The sequence below is a fragment of the Aedes albopictus genome, chromosome 2 (assembly GCF_035046485.1).
Source record: "Aedes albopictus strain Foshan chromosome 2, AalbF5, whole genome shotgun sequence".
Taxonomy (NCBI): domain Eukaryota; kingdom Metazoa; phylum Arthropoda; class Insecta; order Diptera; family Culicidae; genus Aedes; species Aedes albopictus.
Window position 1 is genome coordinate 314,751,647 of NC_085137.1, and position 13,589 is coordinate 314,765,235.

Genomic DNA, 13,589 nt, shown 5'->3' on the forward strand with positions numbered 1-13,589 from the left:
TCTTAAAGCAATACCACTTTCCGTAAGTGGACTTTTGTGGCGAATAGTTTAACGGATTAGCACTGCCCAGTGCTGCAGCACGCAAGCTGTCCTATCTTCGGTTCACCGTACTACCGTACCAACCAACCTCTTACCACCGGAATGCCACCAGGTTGCCGCAGCTTTAGGACTTTGTGCAGAGCTAGCAGCAGACCCCCGACATGGGGATTTACGACCTGGATGGCTCTGCACACATTTTCGCCTGCTAATAAATCTGCTTTCGATTGGTGCCTTGACCACACAAATAGTTGCAATTAATCAGAGCTCTGGACGACAATATTTCATTCCCATTTGGGAGCAGCGTATCTAGCTAAGAATTGAAAATCTCAGATCAATAAGACGATTTTTTTATTTCCTTCTTGTTGCAGGTTTTGCCAAGTATGAGCCAGGAGGAAGCAACATTACTGGTATTAGTATACAGTGAACAACGAAATTCAACAAACAATTACTTCATCGACTAAATAAGGTATGTTAACTTCTATTTGGGCCTTGATATTTTAGGTTACTAAAGTATACACTGACAGATATTTTACAGTAATGGACGATATATTTTCATCGTTTTGCTTTTGTTTTGCCTCATAGTCATTTCAGCATAACCTAAAGATTGACTTTTATTTTACCGAAAGGCTCATTTAACAGACTCAGTAAGTGATATAACACGTCAACAGATAGTTTATCAGATCTTTGATAGGGTAGCAGGGAACGTTCAAAAATTACGTCCAACATTTTGGGGGGAGAGGGGTCTAAACAAAGTGTGACAGTACGTGTATTAGGTATTGGAAAATAGCGTGACAGAGGGGGGAGGGGGGGTCTAGAAATCCCAAAAAACGATGAACGTAATTGAGGGGCCCAGAATCCAAGGGGTGTAAGTGACCATTTTGTCGATTTTGAGCTGAGCATATCATAGAATTCTTCAGATTTTAAGCTTTCAGGAACTTTTTTGAGATTGTTTCTACGATGATTAGAAAAATTACAATAAATCTGAGAAAATTGGGTTGATTTTGAAACACCATACATTTTGTATGGGATGAAAAATTGGTCCAAAACTTTGAACCTCATTTACTCGAAACTAGGTTTTTGTCACTTACACCCCTTTGCTTCTAACCCCCTCAATTAATGAATCTTCCCTTATCCTATCATGACGACTTTTCGCGATGGGGTGACAACCAAAACTGTAAACACAGTGTGAGTACAACTTAACAATGTTTCGTCAAGTGTCGTCGGTGCTTAACAAATTCCTTTGTGTTCAACTGTCACCCTGATCATCGATTGTCAAAAATACATCGTAAACAAAAAAAAAAACAGCTGATCGCATTTGTCTCATGGATTACCTTATAGTTCCTGACATATGAGAAGAATTCCAGCAGCAGTTGAAAGCTAGTTGCTGGTACCCAAAAGTAGCAAAAGTGGAAGGGATAGAGCAGTCCACCAGAGAGTTGTTATAAGAGGAACGCGAAGAGGATTTTGGTTTTGTTTATTTACATCACTCTCAATAACAATAAGCTTTTTATTTATTTATTTATTTTCTACATCTTCAACAAACAATGTTGCACAGACTGATTTACTTAAACCTAATACTATTTAACATAAACTATTCAACATTTTTCAACATTAACACGTGGACAGGATTTAGATCATCGCAACCTGACAATTTGATTACACAAACATAACAACAAAACTTAGGTAAACAAAAATATGTTTTAGCGTGAATGTTAGTCTGAGCTGTCCAAAAGTCGTCACGCGAATAAGTGATGTCACAGTTTTCACCAACACACACTCATGTTGAGTTTTGTTTACCATGTTATTCTCTGTTGTTCTATTTTCTTGAATTTGCTCGATTGGATCCGCGTTTGACGGTTCAATTGGAACCTATGGTTTCAGTCTTCGCGCTTCTCTTTATAAACAACTTCTCTGCAGTCCACCACATAAATGAAGGACAGCAAGAAGGCAGTATGATGACAAAAATATAGTTCGTCATGAATCAGAATAATATATGAAGGTTTTAGACAGCCGTCAACGGTTAAAACGACCCCGGTGGTGTCCATTATAGGGAACATCGATGCGTATTTTCAAATGCGTATTTCACTGGAATAATTTATTAATGTTGTATGTTTGACGGTCTTAACATAAAGATGGGACGTGAAACTTGTTAGAAAAAATCCACTTTTGCACAATCCACTGCCTTAACATAGCTAAAAAGCAGCAGAAGTAAATTTCGATGGCTTAGGGGGTCCACTACTAGTACCCAAACCCTAGTATCAGATAAGTGGTAAAAATTTGATCGAAATCGGTTCAGTACTTTTTCTAGTAAATATCCAAAGCTCAAATCGCTTCAAGGTAAATTTGAGGTACTTTTTGACCATTTTTAGTTCCGCGTGCACTATTTTGACTGTAGGACTGGTAACACTGTCCCGATTTTTATGAAACTTCGACAGTGTAAAATTGTTGTGTTAAACTGTTTACAGTGAAAATTTCAGCCATTTTTGTTAAGTACTTACTTTCAAAGTAAGAGCAGTTTGAATTTCACTATACCAAAAACCACTTCTGCTTATTGTGACATGGTGCGACATATAGGCTATAACGTTTGAACGGTATGATCAAATTGAATGAAATTTTGACAAATTACTTCTACATACATACTTTGCGTAAATAAAAAATTTCATTAAAATCGGTTCAGTATTTTTGGCGCCAGAGTTGAAACGGCAAAAAAGTGATATTTTACAAAATGTTTGTTTGCACAAGATTCTCAAGTGGCAATTCCCTTGTTTCAACGATATCTCCGCCAATTCTCAACGATTTTAATGAAAATTTAATGGTATTAGCTACCCATAATATACTATTCATGGTAAAAAAGCTAGTTTGGCGAACGCAATCAAAAGTTATACAATATTTTCTGTGCACCAATTTCATCATGGACACCCTTTAATTTGTTGTTGAATACAAATCGAGTTTTTGATTTGCTAGGTATAATTTTTTTTGTCAGACTCTGCTCGGGAAATTAGGCTCATTCGCGCAACGTCGGATGGATCAAAATCAAGTGTTCAGGACACAGTCGAAGTGTCTATCTCATCTAAGATGAATTGGAGCTGGCGATATACATTTGAATTCACTGTTAAACATTGGATTAGACGGAACGAGTTATGTTATTATAGGTATTAGTATGCAGTTGAATCTAGAAAACAAGACCTTAACTTTCGTGGTGCATTTGGGACGCTGTGACCCAAAAACAAGTTACTATAGAATGAGTATTTTTACCGATCTAAGCAAACAATGCCTTATTTGAATTATGATTTCGTCAATAAAGTGTTCAAATGATAAAACAGCGATCCTAGGTACAATGGCCATAGGACATGTTTTGCAAAAATGCACAGAGAAAAATGTTTTCACATAGAAAACAACTTACCAGTTCCATAAAAGTCTTGTAAACCTTCCGTGGAATTCCTTCGTCAATTTCTAAGATTTTTTGAAATCCTTTGAAAAGTGGTTTTGCAGTTCTACCAAAAATCGGTTCAGCAATTTTTTATGAAAATTCTGTTGATTTTTTTTTTCAAAAATTTCTGCAGAGTTGCTTTGACAATTTATTCGGAAAATTATCACGTAATTTGCGTAACAAATGCTTCAGAAATGGTTTTGGGAATTGCTTTGGAAATCATTTTCAAAGTTTTTTCGGCAATTCCTTGGATAATCTTTTTGAAAATCCTTTTGTTAATTCACCGTCAATGTCTTTAGAAGCTTAATCATTTTATGGTTATATCTGTCTTTTTCTACTCAGAGTGTAAGGGAGTCAAGATCAAAGTTGGTAATGAAATGATAGATATGATAGTATTTGCTAGGTTGCGAACAAGTGTGAAAATTTTATATGTAGAAGGTGAAATTAGGCAAATGGGCCATGTATTGAACAAATACATCGAATGCGTGAAACTTCTGCCGTACGACCTGTGCTTTTAAACAGATCGGCTTGGTTGGTAGTTCATACCACCTTCTCAAGACTGGCAAAAGCTTCAGACATCCGACTGCCTAATGTATTGTTCTGTTTTCATCACAAATTCTATCGATCGGTAGCTTTCTTCGGAATTCACGCTCCGTTCATAGGGGTATGCCTATATCGCGGCGTTTTCTTCCAATTAGCTTTATTCGATCTTATTGGATAGAACACTTTTCTTTTGAATCCAAACTTCTGATCTGATCTGATCTGATTTATCAACCGTATTCTATTTATAACTCAAACATTTTATGGCTATATCGGTCTTTTTCTACTCATACGATCGATAAATCAGAATATGTCTTTAGAAGTTTTGTTTTTTTTTCAATTGCAGTAGAAAATTCCTTGTAACTCCTTCGATGGCTTCGTTTGGAATTCCTCCAGCAATGCATTTGGTGATTTCCTTTGGCAGTTCTTTCAGAAATTTATTTGATTTTTTTATCGGCAATCCCTTTGGGTATTGATTATGTCATATTTTTACCGAATTTCTTTGGCGATTTTTTCCGCCATTTTTTTTTAATTTTTTCGGCGATTCTTTGGTTATTTATTTGAAGACTTAGTGAGATAGCGTGTTTGGTATTTTCTTTCAAATTTTATTTGGCAAGTATTTTATAAATTTCTGCGACAATGCATTTGATAATTAATTAGCCTTTCTTTGGAATTTCTTTCGGTGGTTACTTATGTATGATTCCTAGTTCCGTTGTAAATATCTTTGGCAATTCTTTTGAAAACTTTTTAGACTATTCCTATTCGAAATGATAAGGTTATTTCTTGGGTACTTTATTCCCAATTATTTTGGAAATTCCAACGGTAATTTATTTGAGACTGTCACGGAAATTCATTTGAAATTTCTTTCGACAGTTTTCTTGAAAACTCAATTGGTATTTTTTCTGTTAATTTTTCGGCAATTCTCTTAAATTTCTTCAATAATTCCTTTTTGGCATTTCATTTGGCATACTTTGCCAATTTGGTTACTCTGAGATTTTTTCGGCAATGTCCTTGGAAATAGCTTTAAAAATAATTACTGAAAACTTGTGATTTGCATCACATAATGTGAATTTTTAGTTGACAGATTGAGAGATGAATTAATGAAAAAAAAAAAATTCGTGGAATTTGAACCGATAACTCCTCATTTGTTAGACCAGCGCTTTAAATAACTTGTTTAAGACATACTGTGACAGTTCTTTGACGTCTGTCAGCGAAACGTAAACATGTTGCAGTCTACTGTACCAGAATATGCAGTAGGCGTCTGTGAAGGACAACATTTATCACTGACTGTGCGGCAACTCCCTCGCCAAGTTATTTGGGAATTCCTCTGACATATTCTTTTAAAATGTGTTCGGTAATTCCTATTTTGGGAATTTGCCTGACAATGTATTTGATTTATTTTGGATTTTTCCAATGTTTTAGGATTTACTTTCATTTATTCCTTTGAAATTTTATTCAGCAACTGTTTTCGAAATGTTGTTTGAGAAATAATTATACAATTTATTTGAAATTGGGACTTTTCAGGTTTTTTTGTAATTTTTCGACAACTCTTTTGAAAACTTCTTTATAAATTTCTTTCGAAATAAGTTGGGTCATTTTCCGGTGCAATTTCTGCAGCAATTGCTTTGTGATACCTTCGGTGTTTTTTTTTCCTGTATTCCTTCGGCCTTTCTTTTTTGAACTTTCCGACAGTTTCGGAAATTTTCAGGGTTATTTTTCAAAATTTCCCTTGGCAATATCGTTAAGATTTTTTCTGATTTTTTATTGGTTTAACAAAGTTCAGGAAAAAACCTGTTTTTTTCTGAGTTGATTGGTATATGTGACTTGACCCTCCGAGTCTCCTATCGATTTTTTTTTTGAGTGAACATATAGCCTTTCAGTTCACTTAGGTGAACGAGAAAGGCAAAAACACGGTTATGGCACACAGTGCACTGCAGTGTAAGCGTGGTGTCATATAATAATAATCATATTGATTGACTGATGTTTTAAATTGACACAAATCGCAAAAGCTTCGGATTTTTTCCCTGTACCATTTTCCATATATCTTAAAGAATTTATCACAAGACGATTTTTTACTTCTTAAAGCATTCCAATCAAAGAGCAAGAACAAGAAGCTCTCTCCACTTCCATTGAACTGATTCAGAATTTCTAACATGTCCAATCACTTCCTGGCTCTGTCCTATGTTTGTGTGCGAATCAAATTCAATCTCCAATGAAAAAAAAATGCAACCACTACCTACTCAGTTGGTCTCAGATGATCAAAGTTTTCCTTGGGTTATCCTTGGTTGTTTTTTTTTTGTTTGCTTGGAAATGTATACGTTTATCGTGGCGATTTGAAATTTTCATGAGCTTTGAACTTCCTCTGCGGAATAAAAAGTAACTTCCAGTTTTTTTGTATTTCACTGTCTGTTGCTGGCCCAATTATTCCTGCCATGAATGGGTTGGGTATCCACGCGAGTTGGATGTCTGGCTGTTCTTTGCCCTGCTTCACAACGGAACGAGACTATATGGAGAAGGGAATCTTTTGCAATCGAATTTATAGACTCGAGTAGGTATATATGGTACAGAGAAATTGTAGATTGAGGAAATTTATTGCCGAGCCAGCATATCGAAATACACATAAGGCAAAACTGGATGCATTTCCTTATTTTTTTCTTATTATTTATCAAATAATAATGGCACTATAGTTTTAGAATTGGTTTCCATACACACTTGAAGGAAAGATCAAGGTATTTCCTGTTGTTTTTTTAATGGTTTTCGTTTTTCCCTAAAACCATTTTATCCGAAATTTTGTTGAAATTGAAAATAAAAAATAAAATACGGACAATGAAAGTTTGAATCAAGGTTTGAATCAATTATATAAATATTGAAAATTTAAAAAGGAAGTAACATGTTTTAGTTATTTCATTTTTAATGAAAAATTGAAAAGTAGACAAATGAAAATAGTGGATTAAAGGTTCAAACCTGATAGTTACAAATTGAAAAGTGCATATCAAGTGGTAATGGTTGATGTAAGAAATCTGATGGTTGATATTTTTATTAAAATTAAACATAAATTTCAGATATTTAGGATTGTAAACTGGTACTTAGTTAATGTTTGGAGATTGCAAAGTTAAGATTGAATATTGTAGATTTGATGATTGAATATGAGATATTTGATTTAGGTCTAATGTATAAAGCAATAGCACACATTCTCAATCTGCAGTCTTAAATATGTATATAGATACAGAGCTTGTTTCAAAATACCAGACGTCATTGCTGTTTCCCAAAGCAAACATAATCCCAAAAACATACATATTAATCACCAGCATAATCTCCTAATTCCGATCAACTTTCGCTACCGCAGAATACTTTCATTTATCTACATCTCATTTCCCGGCAGGCAGGCTTCCGATCCGACCGGAGGTGACCATTACTCATTTCCACATTAGACGCGCGATGCCGCCACCACGCTAGATGTCACGTGAAAAAATATTTCCATAAACGTGTGCAATATTCGAGAGCGTGGCATGGTTCTCCATCCCGTGCCTAGAGTCGCGGACCAGTCACCAACCATGACATCATTAATCTTATGCTCCAATGTTCACAGCTAATTCCCATGCGCCGCAGCTTTGAGCTCTGCTAAGCCCTATCTAGGTTTGCTGTTGCTCGAGCCTAACGCACTGATGATGGCTGCTGCTGGCCGGTAGGCAGCTGCTACCAGACAAGCGCTATTAAACATGCATAGGGTCTCACCTGAGGCTAGATAGGTGAACATGGGCATATAGGGGGAAGGAAGGTGGAAGAGAAATGCAATTTTAATCAGGATCTACATACGGGCGATGTAGCGATGATGGTTCACATCTTGATAAATTAACTTATCTTATCAGATCGCAGGCGGTCGGTCGGTGACAACATTGGAAGCCATGGGGCATGCTGTAGTAACTAGACGACTTTTTCGGTCGGACGAGTGTTTCTGTGTGCCCAAAGGTAAGCTAGTTCGTTTGGGAAAGCCGGGAAGAGATTAGTTATTTTCAAGAAATAATTCCCAAATAACAAAAAAACATACACCCCTGATTTTTTTTATTTATATTACGTCAAATATGTGTTCTGTTTTTTATATGAAAAAATAAAAACAGGCTTTTGGTCCCGAAATCTGCCAGATTCCACTACAGATACCCCAAGACACGTGTATCTTGTGGAATTTCTGCTCGGATACTTTCTAGATTTTCAGAAACTTCTCCATAAATATTTTCTTGCATTTTCTACTTGAATTTCATTTGATTTTTTCGATGAATATTTCCAGATTTTTTGTTTTGTTTTCATTTATGTGTATTTTAAGCTTATTTTCTACACTTTGTACTTTTCAAATTAAGTTTTATTATTTTCTTCAGCTATTCTTCAAACGATCCTTTCCTAAAAAATCTTCTTGAGATTCTTTCTTAGGTTCTCCTTAGGTTTCCACTAGAGATTTCTCAAAGAATCTCTAAAGTAAAGAAATAACAATTACAAAGATAACACTTTAGAATCAGGGTGTATCGTTTGAATATCATCTATTCTATGACTTAACGATTTGCTTTCATTCAAAATTACCTACAAATATTTCCGATGCCTTCTTTCCAAAATTCACTCTCACATGCTATGCTAACAATGGTAATCCCAGTAAAAACATCATTTTATTAACAGATTTTCGCTATTCACATTTTTTACACCAGCCTTCCTACCTGATAAGTCCTTCTGGAGCCACATTTTAAGAGTAATGTGTCACATGCCAAAAAGGAGAGTAATTTGCGTCAGAAAAGCACACTTACAAGCCGTACGGTCCATTAACCAGCAAAAAACCAACACTCTCCTGACAGCCCGAATGTCGCACAGGTATCGACCGACGACATCCACTTCAAGACAACCTGCAGGTGAGTTGTGTTTCTACTTCTACATCGTCATCATCACCATCAGCATCGCCACTGCCGCCCTCGTCGCCGTTGGTCGTCGTCGTCATGTTGTGTTGGTTTAACAGGCAAATGAAGCGAACCGAACTGAACGGGAATGAGAAATCGGTCACCGGGTTAAGGTTAACCGGTGGTAATGATATCACTTTAGTTTTGGCGCTCTGGTCTGGTCCGGTCGGGGTCTGCGCTACGTACCTACGTACGTACATGGAAGTTGTTTTATTTTCTAGTCACTTTGCCATTCCTTTTCATGCGGTGGTGCGGTGGATGGAAGCATTGCTTTTCGTCGATGTGAAATGTTAATTACTTTCCGTTCCGCCGTGATGTTGCTGTGAGGTTCAATTTACTGCTTTCGGGTGGTACCCTGCAGGCGTTTATGTAAATTTTTGGCGAAGTTGAAGCTGTTTTGCATTGCTTTTCAGTTGACTTTGATGTGCATAAATCATCGTCGACTTTTTTTAATGCCTTAAGCTTGACATTGATGAATAACATCTTCGGGGAAAGTTCTTTGAAGCTTGCAATGCTCAACAAAATAAAGATGAAATCATATTTGGGTCAATTTTTCATTTATAGGTCTTCTATACAGCACGTGAAAAGGAAAGCTTTGGTTTTGAACCTAGCTGGTCTTCCGTTAAAGCACACTCAGAAAGCTGGAAGTGGACATGCAACAACCAAATGAGATGGTGAATTGCGAAAAAGATCGTGGGGTGAGGTGGGCGTTGAGTTCAAGTTGGCTTTCTACTTCACAGAATCGTTACCTGTTCTGTTACGGAGTTGGTTAACACGTCCTGTCTAGCGAACTTGGGGAGACATGAGTTCAAATCCAGCCATAACTACGTGGCTTTTTCTCAATTTTTCCACACATTTTGTGCCAATGAACTTCAGTTATTATGTATCAGTAGGTCGGCTCCAGAGGCACATTCTCCTCCATTTGAGAAATTTGTGCCATATTATTTATGTATTATGTATGTCTAACATACCATTTAGGTTGACTATCGGAGAAACAACATCTCTGACCACATCCCCCCTCCTCTTCTCCCTTGTAGACTTTGGTCCATACAAAATTTTCGAAATTTCTATGGAGCGTACACTTTGGCCAGACACCCTCTCCCCTTTCGCATCCACGAAGTATTTCTATAAGAAAATCCAGAAATCTTGGCATAACTTAAAAAAGGCATTTTTTTAGAGATTTTTTCTTTTCTTTTTTTTTTTTTTTTGAAAATACGAAACCCTTTATTGCAATACTACCCTGGTAACCACTAAGCACTGTTCTGAGCTTTATTATAACGGATATGTTTTTGCCAAAAAGCTCTATATAAGCATTGAGAAGTCCCAAAAAAATGACCACGTGGTTTATGGACAGCCCCATACGATTCTCATAGTTTATTAGCTCTAAGACAAACTCCAGCCCATTTCCCTCCTTTTCTGCAACGTTTCTCAATTATTAATATGTAAATATTGCTTCTCATGCATCAATTCCCGCATTCGTCACCACCGTTTACCACTAAATCATCACCATCCCATGTCATTTTGAACCGTCGAGATGCCTAAAGTATTTTGTTTGTCATGCACACCTAGAAAATATCATGTAATTTTAAATGTCCTGAACCTGACATATACGAGCATCTCCAAAAACACAAATTTAGAGGTTGAAACATGTAAATTTACGTCTTTCAAGACACCCCAAGATAAAACTTATTTTTTCTTAGCGTCTAGCAATCGCTAAAACCGATTTGACAGATAAAACATAGAAAAGTAAAATAATGCCATGCATGGATTCGAACACCGGATCTTCTGATCGTGAGCCACATTTCTTACCTCTCGGCTATTTCACCGAGTTAGAAGGTGGCTGATGAACGTGATACTGCTTCTACTTTTCTGGTGAAACGGATTTGTTGACATCTAACGCAACCAACCAGCACTTACATGATGCGCGTAAAATTGAGTCCAAATTATGATTCAGTCTTGAAAACATTTACGTTCTTTGGTGATTCCGTTTCGTGCAAATTTCAGAATTTCTAAGTGTGTGGTTTAAATACTAGTTCGATCACACTGTTTCCATGGTGCATCGGTGGAGCAGATGGGAAACGCAACGGACTTGGACTCACTATCAGGAACCCGGAGGACGGCAGCCAGAATGTGGATCAAGTAGCAAAAAAGCAACCTCAGTAGCGAAAGAAGTTAGAAAAGAACAGGAGATAAACAAAATATTGTTTTCTTTGTCATACTTTTGACAACTCTCGCTCCAGAGACTTGGTTCGAAATTTTGAAGTTGGTCGTGTATCAGCCGAATAATTCGGCAAAAGTGGCTTTTGAGCAGCTCAATAAGAGGATACAGAGCCAATTAGCTCTGTTAGCCGGAGTTCTATATTCGACTATAGAACCGACTTAATGCCATGGTTACTTGGGTAGCTACTCTAAAAGTGTATAATAACTTGTGGATTAGTGTTTTTCCCACAATTATCACCAAGAATGCCATATTCTAACTCTGATATTTACGGCGTAAGAGTGTTAGTACCACCTAATCATACTAAACGATCGGATTTTTCGATCGTTTAGTATGAGTAGGTGGTACTAGTGCGCTCACACCGTAAATATTAGAGTTAGGATATGGCTTCCTTGGTGATGATTGTAGGAAAAACATTAATCTACAAGTTTCCTGAACACCCCGTTGTAATATTGGACTGACTTATAGACAAATGAGTCAAATGATTGCCAGGTGATCGAAAACATCCTTGAGTGTATTACAATGTAAATCCTCATAAACCAATGCATGGTATTACAATTTTGAGTGATTCCCAATGATTTTTCAACTACAATTTTATAAGGAATCAAAATATCATTTGATTGACCCATCCTAATGCACCACTTTGAAAACAGCGCACTGGCGCAGTGCATGGTTTGGGCTAAAAATGACCCTAATGCACAAGCAGGGTTAAAAAATATTCATTATTGGAAAATATGGCTTTTTATTCATATCTCAAAAACCAAAACATTATACATACATCTTTGATTTCTATACGCTACACCAAATTTTAGGATAAAAATGAAATAAAATTTAGAAAAAAAAAACAAATATCAACAAACACAACTAAATATCTTTAAAACCTCTTTTCAAGCATGTTATTTTTGTGCACTATTATCCCTCCTTTGGCATTAGGGTCGTTTTTGACACAAACCATACACTACGTCAGCGAGCTGCAATAGGAAGCTTAATATATACATCGTTCTATGCCCTGCATAAAAAGAAGGAGGGTTATTCAGAACCAATATTGTGCGTTAGAAAATGTGGTAACGGCGTGAGGTTACAGGGACATTCAAGAGGGTTCCATGGGGATAAAATGAGGGAATTTGTACATAAATTAAATTAGAACTTTCATAAGGAAACTAAGTTCACGATAAAAGACTGAAGATGTGGATTTCCAGCAAGTTCCTTGAGTTTCGAGGGGTGCTCAGGGTAATTACTGGTTACTAGCATGTCTTAAGGGCGTTCAAGGGGGTCTCAGGATCATCTCTGTGGATTTCAGGATATCTCCGGAGTGCTTTAGGGGTATCGGGGATGTGTCAGGTCATGTCAGGGGTGTTTCAGAGGATCCCAGAGGGCTTCAGAGTGATTCCAGGAGATCTCAGGGGTGCTAAAGGACCTCCACGGGAGTTTTAGAGGGTGCTTTAAGAGGTTTCTAAGGCGTTTCGCAAGGTTCAGGGGGCTCCAAAAGGGCTTCGTGAGGATTCCAGGGGGCATCATGAAAGCTTTAGGGGTCTCATGCTTGTTTCAGGGGTTCTCAGAGGCACTTTAGGAGGTCCTAGAGGGTTTCAGGGGCGCGGATGTCAAAAGCATCCGGCGCACTTGAACAGGGGAGATGATGCTAGTGCTCAAGAAGGATGCCATCAACAAGGGCTCCTCTTACACAGCACTAGCACAAGAAGTGCTAGGAGAGAAGGTACAGGTGAGGGCTCTGACGCCGGAGGCAACTCTCCAGTGTACGAACCTGGATAAGACCGCGGTAGAGCTCTCTGTCGTCCTTAGGCAGCAGTTTATGATAGACGCACCAAACGCATCGATCCACATCAGGCGGGGCCCAGCAGGCACGCAGATCGCGACGAACAAACTTCTAATTGGGGAGGTGAAAAAATCTGCTGCAAAAGGCATGATAGAAGTCGGCTAGTCGGAGTGTCCACGCAGCATCTGTGAGCCGCCGAAAGTGTGCTTCAGGTGCTTCGAGCGAGGCCACAATTCGTGGGCATGCAAAGGCCCCGACAGGAGTAAGCTCTGCAGAAGGCGCGAAGTAGAAGGCCACTTCGTCAGGGAGTGCAAATCGGCACCAAAATGCCTGATTTGCACAGCAACAACGTGCCCATTGCCCAAGCATGAGAAGACAGAACTGCCGAAAATGACGCAGGTCACAGCAGCGCACTTGCTGTTATGGCAATCAGCCTCGAAGTCGAGTACAGACATCGCACTACTTTCGGAACCATATCGCATCCCGATTCCGAGAACTGGGTAGCGGATAAGGCTAAGAAAGCGGTGATCTGTACGACCGGTCGGTACCCGGTCCAGGAGATAATCTTCACGACATGTGAGGGCTTCGCAATTGCGAAGATCGACGGGGTCTACTACTGCAGTTGCTATGTCCCACCCAGGTGGCCGATAG

General features: G+C 38.1%; 1 protein-coding gene across 1 annotated transcript in view; it reads left to right on the top strand.

Annotated features, from left to right (window-relative positions):
- Positions 1–405: 405 nt before the first annotated feature.
- The window catches only part of LOC109420851 (uncharacterized), a 436,654-nt gene continuing 423,470 nt past the window's right edge, over positions 406–13,589 (top strand). The window contains exon 1 of the mRNA XM_062852293.1: positions 406–505. The gene's annotated coding sequence lies outside the window, so the exon portion shown is untranslated. The remainder of the gene's footprint in view (positions 506–13,589) is intronic.